The 12,900-nt window shown below is 47.9% G+C and overlaps 1 protein-coding gene across 1 annotated transcript in view; it reads right to left on the bottom strand.

Moving 5' to 3' along the window:
* The window catches only part of CGNL1 (cingulin like 1), a 157,681-nt gene extending 145,623 nt beyond the window's left edge, over window positions 1–12,058 (bottom strand). The window contains exon 1 of the mRNA XM_049613684.1: window positions 11,978–12,058. The gene's annotated coding sequence lies outside the window, so the exon portion shown is untranslated. The remainder of the gene's footprint in view (window positions 1–11,977) is intronic.
* Between the last annotated feature and the right edge of the window lie 842 nt (window positions 12,059–12,900).

The raw sequence follows: 12,900 nt of genomic DNA, 5'->3' as shown, positions 1-12,900 counted from the left end.
AAAAAAAAAAAAAATGGGGCAGCATGCATGAAGGCCCTGATGACAAAGAGTGTCAGTGACTATTAAAGGTGGGATTTAGGCTCACTCCCAAAGACCAATGCTGAGGAGGGACCTTGCAAAGGGTAAGTCAAACCCCCAGTCTCCCTGGATACTTTGGTCCTCTTTGCTCTACCTGTCACTCTCCTGCCATCACAGTGGGCACCTGTCAGGTCACAACTACTGACCAAACAGAAACCCAGCTCATCACTTCTGCCCCTCCCACAGATAAGCAGAACGCCCAGGACCACCATCACTGTGAATGAACATGAAGTGATGTTTGGCTAGCCAAGAGTCAGTGCATGTCAGGCTAATTTATGATAATTACCAAGGCATCGGCTGGTACCTGGACAAACTGTCTATGATTCTTCACCCAGCTGGCCTAGGTTCCACAAGTTCCCAAAAGGCTGTTCTTCCAGATCCTCCAGTGCCTCACTCCCCTGTAATGGGGTGATATGTCCACCATCCTTGCCATGTGACTTTGCAGTACCTCCCCCTAGAACAGACCAAGCATGCCTCCCCACCAGACTGATGTTGGGTTTGGCCATGTGTCGGCTAATGGAATGTTGGTAGAACATTTGGCAGTTAGGAGCCAAAGTCTTAAGAGCCATCACACGTTTCCACTCGACATCGTCTGCTGGAGTGAGCTGCCATGCGATGAACCTGTACTAGGTAACTGCTCCCCCTTCAGCCCTGGCCCCAGAGTAAGCACATGTGGGACAGACCTGAAGCCAAATGAAAGCCTGACCCAGTCAAGGCCAGCCTAGGTCGACCTAACCACACCTAATCAAGAGGAGCAAGTGGGAAACACATGTTTGTGGTTGTGACACCTTGAGATCCAGTGTTGTCACCCAGCACTATTATGCAGCCAAAACTCACATAACCACTGTTAACACCAAAAACAATGATTTGTGCTTAAAGAGATCTTACTTCATTAACCAAACACACACAAAGCAGCTCTATACACGTGGCATCATCCTACTCCACAGGGAGCTGAGATCAGAAAGTACAAAGGCAACTCATTCCTACAAGTACCTTTTTAGTCTAGCAAAACCCCAAGGTTCCTAATCCTATTGGGGTCGAGGGGTCTCTGTTAACAAAGCTTCTATTCATTTCATTCATTTATTGTCCTGGATTAAATCACAGGAGGGATGAAATCCAACATTTATGCATCTAAGTGATCCTATTTGTACATTTACTGATGGTGCAATCTACTTTCTTCTACAAATGTACTATTTAATTAAAAGACAGAAATGAGAAGTTATTTTTTAAAAGAGAGAAAAAACTCGACTTATTTTTTAATGAACTCCTCAGTTCTATCAATTTTCACTTATTCATTCAACATCTATTTATACGGAGCACCTGTGGCCTCCTTAGCCCAAGCAAGCTCCAAATCCCGGTGGAAAGCTCAGGCCTCTCCCGAAGGACCCAGGACCTCAGAAGCTCTGAGCTGCTCTCCTCAACGCTTTAATCTCTTCTTGCTGAAGCCCCCCACCCTATTACTAAGGTCAGAACAAGGGAATACACCACCTCCTTTCAGCCCAGTCCTCTCTGGTGAGCTGGTTTACATCTCCGAGCTGCTTCAGGTCTGTCCAATCTTCTACCGGTCTGGCTGAAGGGGGAGGGAGGGACAGGATAGAGTCAAGATTGTCTGGATCAATGACAAGCTACAAATCTGGCCCAGGCCTCCACCTGGAAATCTAAAGCAAAGGATATTATTAAAGTCACAGGTTAAGGATCACTCACTCCACAGCTTCTCATTTAGAAACCCACAGTGCTGTTCAATGTAAACACTTCCCAAGAATGCTTTAAAACAGAGGGAGGTTTTTATTAACCAACTTAATTGAGGGCCACTTCTCATTGTGGAAAGCTTTTAAACAGAGGAATAAAAAGGGCCTGGTAGGTGTTTTCCAGACACTTGTTTTTAAAACCTGCCACCCTGTCCCGGGAAAATGAAGCTCAACTCAAGGCCCCGGTGCACACTCCTGCTGCTAATTGTTCAACACAAACAAAATACCCGTTAAGACCTTACTCCCCAGCAGCACCGAGGACCCGGCTGGGCCCTTCATTCCAATATTCATTTCAAGGGCCATTAGAATCACTGGAAAAGTGGACAAAATAAGGCTGGCCAAAATGGGCCAAAATAAATGAAGACAAACATCTCAAAGCTTGCCAACAGGACATGACTTGTAAAGAGAACAGGCCAGTGAAACTGAGGCTGGGGCTGCTCTCCAAAAAGACCAGGTCAAGAGGCATGAAGCGGTGGCCACTGCTGCGACACATGGATACGCCTGGAAAGCACAATGTTGAGTCCAAGAAGTCAGTCACGAAGGCCACAAACGGTAGCATTCCATTTAAACAAAATGTCCAGGACAGGCAACTCCACAGAGACAGAGAGGAAACCAGGGTCGCAGGGCCTGGGAGGGAAGGAGGGAGGGACCATGGTCGCAGGGACCATGTGAAGTGACTGCTCTATGGGACACAGCTTCCCTCTGGGCGGATGAAAAAGTTCTGGAGTTAGTGGACATGGTTGCTCAACGCTAGAAAGGTACTTGATGCCACTTAAAATTTAAATTGCTTCAAGTTACACTGGTAAAAATGGCCGAGCTAATGTTGTGTGTATTTCACTACAATGAAAAGTTACAAGATACCAGGAACTCCAGAGAAAACCTTCTTCAGCTCCTAACCCAGGGGCAATCCCTTCCTCACCTGAGAAAAATGACAGATGTGGCAGGCCAAAATGATACATAGTATTATTTTATTAAGAACGCATCTACTGGGCTAAGCTTCCCATGCACACGGCACACTCAAGGCCAAGTCACTTCCCCTACGCCTACCCTCAGGTGGATGGTGGTGGTACCGGCAGCCTCATTTCACAGGCGAGGAAACCAGGCGCGAGCAGGTCAAGGAGCTTACCTAGGGCCACAGAACAAAGAAGGGAAAGCCAAAGGGTGAAGCCACAGGTGGGGCGACCAAGTAGTTCAAACCCACACACACACTCACAACCACGAATCACACGCTATGCCGCAGGAATGTTTTCTGGGCCTAGTTTACCACCTGGCCAGCAGCACAGGATTCTTTGGCTACTGAGCCCTAATCCTTTGTGGTGCCACATACTGAGTGGCCACTTAGGAGCAGAGTTCTCTGAAAAACGCGACCGAAAGGTCTGCCTGAGGAGCTATACCACACCTTCACGCACGTGGGGCTGTTTCTACATGTGCACAGTTATTTTCGTTAGTCCTGGAGCAACATAAGATAAGAGGGTCACCTGCCCTCTTTTACGGAAAAGAAAAGCAAGCCTCCCCAGGTCTGTAGCTGACCTTAGGCCACACACAGGTAGCAGGAGCCCGGCTTCTACGCCAGGGCCCCACTCTGCTGTCTGCCTTCAGGGCCCGGGGTTTAACTACCCAGAGAGGTTAAGGGTTTTAGCATATTAGTTATTTGTATGTAAATGTTATGTATTATTTATATGTAAATAGATGCAAGCAATTACAAATGAAGTTGGGAATCCCTTAGCAGAGAGGAAAGTAGCTATTTCTCCTACTTCAGGGGCACCTGTGGGGTCACAGAGAAACATCAGTAAAAGGTTAATTTCCATTCCTTCCTCCCCACTTAAGAAAGGAGGGCTCTTTGTCACTGGTCCTGTGTCCCTTTAGCCCTTTGATAAGAATGTTTTTAAAAACAGCCACCGCTGTTAGAGGTCCCAACTTGCCAGGTTCTTAGCTTGGCATGACTGACATTTCGGGCCGGGTAATTCTTTGTCGTGGGGGCTGTCCCATGTGCTTTGGGGTGTTTAGTAGCATCCCTGGACTCTGTCCACTAGACGCCAGTAGCCACCGCCACCCCCCAGTCATGACAACCCAGAAAGTCCCCAGAGATTGCCAAACATCCCCTGCAGGGCCCTATTTGAGAACACTCTATAGGGTGGCTCAGTAGGTTAAGTGGTTAAGTGTCTAACTTCACCCTGTCAGGTCATGATCTCACAGTTCGTGGGTTCCAGCCCCACATCAGGCTCTGTGCTGACAGCTCAGAGCCTGGAGCCTGCATCAGATTCTGTGTCTCCCTCTCTCTCCCTGCCCCTCCCCCGCTCGTGCTTGCCTGTGCTCTCTCTCAAAAATAAATAAACGTTAAAAAAAATTCTAGTGTCAAAGAGATGTGACCCTAACAACTCTACGAGGCAGGCACTTGTAACGACCCCATTTTATAGGCAAGGAAACAAATCCAAAATCCAAAAGGAAGCTGCCAGAACTCCACACTCCTAGCGAAGGGCAGCCGTGGCTCCCAACCCAAGTAGGAGAAACCCCAATACTCTCACCCCGTGGTGTGGAGACAGAACGAGGATACAAGGCACAGAGCTACTTGCTATGTGTATCTAAATGTGAGCCTGCGTCTTGCCCTTGGAAAACGGATGGTAGGCCTGAACCCTCCTGATATTTGGTGCTCGACCCCAAAGAAAATAGTCTCTGCTGCCTCTGCTGAGAAGAGCAGTCCCAACAATGTCTGAGAGTCTCAAGGACCTCTTTACTCACAAAATAACCCGCAAGGGTTAGGGTTAGGAGGAGGCAAGCCCTGCAAATAATAAATGCTTGAAGCATAAACATAAGATCCTGGCCATGGGAACTTGAAATACGTTTTTTAAATGTGTTTTCAGAAATTCTGATTACTTTTATGAAACACTGCCCCACGCTCACTCATGTTTCTTTTCTGTTTAGAAACCGCTGCAGCTGCTACAGATAGAAGAAACACAGGGACATCAAGTTATGAAAGGCCAACCGACTTCCATCCTTCCTTCCGTGAAACTTCACCGAGCACCCACCTGCTACTAGATCCAAGGATACAAAGCCAGTGGAGAGCCCCCCTCCTCTTTATAGGGTTGTTCACAGGTTTGTGGGAGTTTAGCAGGTACGCAAAGAGCTCCAATGGTGTTCTGTGAGATAAAGGCCTCTGCAAGCAAGCCTTTTTTGGTCAAAGAAATGAAGAGCCAGTGCGGAAACCAGATGTCTGGGTCTGAAGAGGCCATCTCAGTCATTAATAGCACAGCAAAGGGCCACACTAGTTTGAACCCTGGATCCTACTATCTGGTAGGTGCACAACTTTGACAACTTACCCAGTTTCTCATGGCCTTGTTTCCCTCACCTGTAAAATGGGTTTATGGTAGCACTTGTTTCCTAGAGTTGTTATATTAAGAGCCTCTCAGACAAGGCTGGCAGTAAGTACTCTAGGATGATTTGCTGCAATCATGAGAATGAACTCATCTAGGGCAGGTCTCTGGAGAAATCTGAAGCCCGCCCTGCCCTCTCTCTTCTGTCTACCACCCAGCTGCCTCTCACCCAAGAAGCTGGACTCACTGCAGGGACCCAGTCCTGTAATGAGAGGCAGTCATGTCCTGAGCAGGCCAGACACCAGGGAACCAGTGGCTTTAATCCCTCCCCACTCCCCATTTGCCCTCTTCCTCCTCCTCACCCTATACCCTCACCACCCCCACCTAACGCCCCCCCCCAAAAAAAAATTCACAGGTGGCCCAGGGCAATATAGACAAGGCTAAATTGATCTGCCTACATCGGGAACAAAGGAGATAGACCCCCAAACCAGAAAATTACAAGTAAAAGAAATCTCCAATTTGGTAAAATCCACCCTGCAGTCTCTTTGCAAATTACTCTCTTATCTCTCGCTCCATTCTTTCTCTATCAGTTCCTCTCCAGCTCCTAAAGCTTCCACTGTAATCACATGCTTAGTAAACTTTCCAGGTTTTTGATATTAGATTAGGGCAAGGAGAGAGGCTAATCGACTTTTCAGCTGTTGCTGTGTAATTCTGAGTAAGTCACTGTTTTTAATAAGGAGGGTAAAAATCTCAGAGGCAAAAATCTTTTTTTAAAAAAAGTGATCAAGGATATATATTGACTCATAGAATATACTAGAACTCTTCACGGCTTTGAGAGCTGGGCCATTTATTTTTCCTTTCAAATGAAGTCCAAAGAGGTCAGCTGTTAAGAGTCTGAACCTCTGAGCTGGAATCCCCAAACTCCCACGGGGTACTCGACTCCAGACCTCACCAGGTCCCTCACCTGGAAAAACAGGACTAAAAACACTGATGTCACAGGGTCCCAGAGAGGCATCCTGGTCAAGGCAGGTCCTCTCCTTTGTATGGACTACACAGATTTGCAAGGAAAAACAGAAGGCCTGTTTCAAACACCATAAAATACAAGGACAGACAGCCAGGGAAAGTCAGAGGTAAAAACCAAGAGAATTATTAAAGCCAAAACTAGAAAATCTTGGCCACCTTGTCTCAATCCTGAGATTAAGGCAAGATAAGCAACAGTGAAAGATTATTAATACCGGGGCTTTGTAGTTCTTTAGGGAAAAAAAAAAAAAAAACAAAAACACTACATATTAACAACCTGAACCACTGGGTACTCTACCTAAGGCAAGCAGAAATGCCTGTGATTGGGTGGCAGGGAACAAGCTCCTCCCTATAAACAGGCTGCCAGCCAGGCTGGCAGAAATTATCCATGCTCATGACGAACACCCTGTGCACTCTAATCCCAAACACGCTAACTCCATGACGACCCTCCACTGAGTCCCCTGCAAATGTTCTCTGGAGCTGATCCTTCTCAGTTGAAATGCTGAGCTAGAATCCAATGCAGTAACGAACCCACACTCACTAACCCTGTTTTAAATGCATCTTTACTAATTATAGCCGCATAGGGCCTTGAAGCCCTTACTACCTGTAATTTTAGGAGCTGGAGATAATTACTACCCAGCAAAGTTTTAGTTTTTGCCGAAAGTACCACATAAATAAGAATTGAACGTGCACAGATTTTGCTCCAGAATGTTCAACACTAAATTTTGTTTTTAGTTTCTTACCCAACAACCAATTACCTACAGAAACTCAGAAGTTTGCAGAGCTTTAAGAAAGGAGAGCTGTCTCTCTCACCTAGGATTTGGGATCCTTTCAGAGCATTTGTGAACAGCCTAATCTATGCTTTCTATTAAAAAACAAAACAAAGGACTCCTGAGTAGCTCAGTAGGTTAAGCATCTGACTTCAGCACAGATCATGATCTCCCAGTTTGTGAGTTCAAGCTCTGCATTGGGCTCTGTGCTAACAGCTAAGAGCCTGGAGCCCACTTCAGATTCTGTGTCTCCCTTTCCCTCTGCCCCTCCCGTACTCACACTCTGTCTCGCTCTCTCCTGCAAAAATAAACATTAAAAAAAATTAATAAAAATTAAAAAATAAAAAGCTAAACAAACAAAAACCCCATACAATGCCATAAAATTTCCCTTGGGATGACAAGCCCACAGGGCTCTTCAGTCTACAATTTCACGTCATCTAGTAAAGGAAAATGGCAAATCAATCCAGACCTGAGAAGACTGGATGTTAGAAAAATAGGGCACTGAAAACACAATTTCTCAATCAGCTCTGCTTAAGAGGTGCCCAGAGCAGCCTCTGTTTTCTCTCTGTAAAGTGAGGCCACTGCCACCTGCCTCTCAGGCAGGAACAGACTCAGAGCTGCGGCAGACAAGTGTTGAGCACACTACCTGGCACTTGGAAGGCGGTCCAGAAACAGTCACTCCTCTTACAGCCCTGGCGTTATTAGCCCAATGGGTCAGCTCTTTGGAAACCACCTTCCTGAGGGACCACAGTGTGAAGTCCAGTTTTCAGTCTGTCCAAGGAAACATGAGCTGAAGTGACAGAATGATGAAGAATGAATGTTGCCTGCTGGCTAGAGCTGCAGACAGGAACCAAACCTCTGGGTCTACAAGTCCAACAGCTGCCTCTTAAACTTGGCACCATGGGGCTCCCGTCCCAGTGCCACGGGAGAGGCAGCCACTCCTGTTATACTCACAGTTACCACCCAGCCACATTCTCTACCCGCTTCCCAGCCGCAGGTACTACCCTCACACTGCTTGGTTAAGCACCCCCTTTAAGCAAATGCATCTGGCAGAATCCGGCCTCCTCTTTCCTCACTCCCCACTACTTTCTCAGCATGACCTTCCCTCCCTGTCGCAAAAGTATCTGAAGCCAGTCATTTAAAACTTGATATAGAACCTAATAAATTCTAATTTAAACCCAAGCAAAGCTGTGACAAAGAACCCAGAAGGCATTTATCCAGGTGAGGCTAGCCAGGGGCTACCTCGCCACCCCCCCGCCCCAGTTCCTTGCGCTCCCTGTGATCCTAAGACCTCCCAACTTACCGCAGCCCCCAGTTTTCACCTCTACCAGATGTAAGCTCCATCAAGTCAGGGGCCGTACCCTGTTCACCAAGAACTCATGAGGAATGCAGAGCTTTGCCAGTAAGAGGGGCTGTATAAGTATTTGTTAAATGAGTGAACAAAGAAATGAAATGACATTGTGTCATTTCAAAACTTGGTGTGAATTTAAGATGAAGCATCGTCTCCCCCAGGGATACTGGTTGGGGGGCTGACAGGCAACACTGCCTGATAGAGGAAGGTAAAGGCAGGTTGGAACCGGGGTGTTTGATTACAAACTTCAATAAGCTTCCCCTATGCCAAAGGCCATCAACCGTGGTGACATTCCCATCACATCCTTTTTCTCCCCCCATTTCCATTTTCAAAGTCGTCATGCCATAACTTGTTTCGTGATAACAGGAATGTCATGTGACAGAATAAAATAAGCACTTGGTCATTCAGGGAAAATTACCCAATTTTCAATTCCCTTGAACTTTGGTTTTTCTCTGCTGATGCCAACCTCTTAGCCACTGCACTGCCCTTTACTGCCAGGATCAGAGGGGAAAAGAAAGGAGAAGCTCAAAATCAGCTGTTTTTTTTTTAAATTTTTTTTTAACGTTTTATTTATTTTTGAGACAGAGAGAGACAGAGCATGAACGGGGGAGGGTCAGAGAAAGGGAGACACCGACGCTGAAGCAGGCTCCAGGCTCCTAGCGGTCAGCACAGAGCCTGACGTGGGGCGTGAACCCACGAACCGCGAGATCATGACCTGAGTTGAAGTCGGACACTTAACCGACTGAGCCACCCAGATGCCCCACAAAATCAGCTGGTTTTTTTAAAGGTCGACGGCACCTCTTACATAAACAGGTTTCAGGGAGAAAGGGAGTGAAGAAAGCATTACATTTCTTTAACCACCCCACTCCCCAACACTACAAGCAGGTTATCTGTCCCTAAAGACAGAAAAAAAGGGGAAACCAATAGGGCAGTCTACTCTTAACACAAATCAAGGATCACACTGCTGAGGGCCTTATACCCTTTCCCTAAACGAAGAAGCCCCTCATTATTAGCTTTCTTGTTTTTTTTTCACTCCCTATTACTTTAGAATATCGGAGCTTAGAGGGGCGCCTCGGTAGTTCAGTTAGTTAAGCAACCGACTCGGCTCAAGTCTCATGGTTCATGAGTTCCAGCCCAGCGTTGGGCTCCACGCTGACAGCTCAGAGCCTGGAGCCTGCTTCAGATTCTGTGTTTCCAGCTCTCTCTTTGTCCCCTGCTCATACTCTGTCTCTCTCTCTCTCTCTCAAAAATTAAAAAAAAACAAAAACAAAAACAAAAACAAAAAAAAAAAAAAAACATCGGACCTTAGCTGTTATCCCAAAGTAAGAAATGTTTCAATAAATCTGTTTAGATCCACAGTTACAAGCACTTTTCCTTTCTTTTTTTTTTTTTAATTTGGCCAGAATGTACTATTATATTCACAGTGTAAGTATTGCTATTCAAGTGCAACTTTTCAGACACGAAGAGTTCAACTAGCATCCTCAAATAAACATTTTCCCCCCAAATGGTGACAAGATTAGAAAGGTTACAATCCATACAATACCAAAATAAGCTAGCCTTCATTTTGTTGGCCTGGTCCAAGAACAAGAAAAAAAAAATCAACAGTAGGAAAACATTTTCCATATGGTCTTGTTCCCCAAAGGTTGAGGATTCAGGTCAGGGGCCACCCTGTGAGACCATGCACTCCACATAACCTCCATTCTCAAGCCAAGACAATTAAGACCGCTCCCACAGCGGCCCCATTTCCAGCAATTGAACACCGGCATAGGAACAGGGTATGGTAGTGGAAGGTGGGAAAAAGAAAACCCAACTTGCAAAACTATACAACTTTCTATTTTTTAAATTCAATGTTCTTTTCGACTTTTGTTAGGGGCTAGAAATGAATGCAAATGCGTCTCCATCTCTAGAGAGCATTCTCTTAAAAGTCACATCACTGATAAGAAAAACTCAAGGGGGCCAGCCAGGACCTCAGAAAAAATAAAATCCCCTGGTTTGTGGCCAGATAGCAACATCCAGGTAGGAATCTAATACAGACATCATACTTGGATGATGACAGGAGATTGTCAAAATAACATGGACACTGTAAACACACTTTTTAAATAAAATATATATAATCACATTCAGTATATATATATACACACCCATGTTCAATTTTTCCTTAGTCATATTCCCCTATCATTTTTAAGACCATCCAAAAGTGGCTAAGGACTCACCCCAGATGTGCATTGCTATGGTTAAGGCACCAACCCCGTAACTCAGATATTCTATCAGCAAGAAATACACACTGTGTTATATCTGCTGGGCTTAATCACACAATAGGAAAAAGCTTAACTCACAAATGCACACACATTAACTTGACAAAATCAACCACAAAACCTTAAGGATCTTGTTAGCTTGCTTTCCTGAAAGACAAATCCTCACACTAAAGCAAAATCATCACACCTGTAGCAGAGGGGCTCCGAAAGTTAATGGATTCCTGAAGTATTTTTCCTGTTTTTAATCTGAAATCCTTTCCAAATAGGACAAGTCACACTATCACTTTGTTTTTGCTGAATAGGACAACACTGTATTATAACCTTGATCCTGCAAGGACTTTGTGGCTTTAATTCCTACACTCCCACCTCCTTGGCAGAAAGTGCCCAGGCAATATTTACTGTAAACAGGCAGAAACAAAGCATACTCCAGAAAAAGTCACCCTCTGAAGTCCAAGGTTGGAAAGCACCAAAAAACAGGCTCTCCAGGTAGAGAGGTGGCCTACAGAAGGCAGAATCAAGCGTTCCTGAGAGGAGTTCTGTTAGTACCGATCATTCTTTAGTAGTTAGTTCAACAAGAGGCAAGCCTCAAGTGTGGCCGTACACTGCAATCACCTGGCTTTTTAATTCCATCATCCAGGCTGCCCTCCGACCCGACCCACTGAATCAGGATCTCTAGAGGTGGGACACAGGCATCAGTAATTAAAAAAAAAACTCTCTAGACGTGCAGCCAAGTTTGGGAACCCATGCCCCAAAAGAATTCCCAACGTGCTTCGAACAGCGTATTGTGAACAGCGCTGGAAGGGCAGTGCTTCCGTGGGTATAATATGTATACAAAGTTTTTAAAAATCCTGTGTAACTCCAACCTGATAGCCAAGCACCTGTCTAGGGGCCAAACAGTGATGCAACTTGGAAAAGTCCCTTGGAAAGCGAGGCTCTGTGCTCTAAGAGAGGCGGGGGCTTTGAGGGAAGACCTGTCGGGACGGGGAGGGCCAGCCACGGCCGCAGCCCTTTCTTCGCAAGGGCCGGTCTGAACGAGCACGCCGAGAAATTAAGTCAAACAGGGTGGGACTGGGGCTGAAGGGCTCCGTGTGGCACCCTGGCTCACTCGCAGCTGTCACAGGAACCCGGCGGTCGAGGCAGGGTGCGAAGGCTGCCGACCCCTCTTCCTCTGCGGGGAGGCCCCGAGGCCCTGCCCCAGCCCCGACGCCGCTCCCCCCAGGAGTCCCCACCATATGTTCCGCACGGCGGCCGGCCGCGCGGCGGGCTGGAGCCGCGAGCGCACCTTCCAGCCCCGGCCCCCGCGCGCCTGGCGGCGGGCGCTGCACGGCCCCCTGCCCGCAGGGCGGACGCGCCCCCGAGCACCTGGCGGAGCCCCAGCCCCTCCGGCCCCGCCGCCTCGGAGACGCCTCTGCCCCGGGCCCGCGCCCGCTCCCGCCTCACTCACCGCCGCCCGGGTCCTGCTCCCGCCGCAGCCAGCAGAGCCCGGCCCAAGTGCAGGAGCCGCGGCGCCGCCAGGAGGCCGGGCGAGCCCGCCCCGCCCTCCGGGGAGGAGGGGCAGGGGGCCGCGCGGGGGCGAGACCCGCCCGGGCGGCCGCGGGCGGGCTCGCCCCTTGCTGCCCGCCCCGCCTCGGCCCCTCGCGCCGCCCACCGCCCTTCCGCACCCGCATCCAGCTGGCCGCACGAGCCGTCCCGCGCTGGCACCTCGTCCCACCGCACCTCACGCCTCACACCCCTCTCCTGCGACGCTTTGTCCTCACCCTGCCCAGGATCGGAATGTCCTCCCACCTCCCCTCCACCACTGCCGGGTGTCTTTCTCTCCGAGCCTCCAGCTTCCCAAATTCCGGGTTTCGCAGCCCCCACCCCAGCCTGTCTCTAACTCGGGGCCTGGAGCCCAGTTTTCGCTTTACCCTTCCCTGCAGCCCTTCGACCCCAACTGAGCAGAAACTTTACAGTGTAACCTTTCTTCCATCACAATCAACTCAACAAATATTAATTGAGCACCTAGTATGTCTAGACACTGGTGGAGGGGGATCAGATAGGTGCCGCTTACAAACTAACAATAATAAAAGTCTGTCCCTGCCAGCGAGGCAGGGGGGTGAGGTACCCAGGTCACACAGCTGATGGTAGTAAGACTGGGATTGGAAACTAGATTTCTAGCATCGAGTTTTGGCCCATTCCAGGGGAAACGTCAGGATGCCCCTGACCAGCTGTGAGGGCTTGAGACCAAGTGTGAAATGAAGAGCGGAATATACCTAGCCCACCAGGTTGGGAAGGTTGCCTGAGAAAACATGGAAATGTCACACAACTGGTACTTAATAAGTGAACAGTTGCTGACATACTGAATTGAAATAGACACTCGAAAACTCA

Source organism: Panthera uncia (genome assembly GCF_023721935.1).
Source record: "Panthera uncia isolate 11264 chromosome B3 unlocalized genomic scaffold, Puncia_PCG_1.0 HiC_scaffold_1, whole genome shotgun sequence".
NCBI lineage: Eukaryota > Metazoa > Chordata > Mammalia > Carnivora > Felidae > Panthera > Panthera uncia.
The sequence above is the reverse complement of the archived record's forward strand: the minus strand, read 5'-3'. Positions and strand labels throughout refer to the sequence as shown.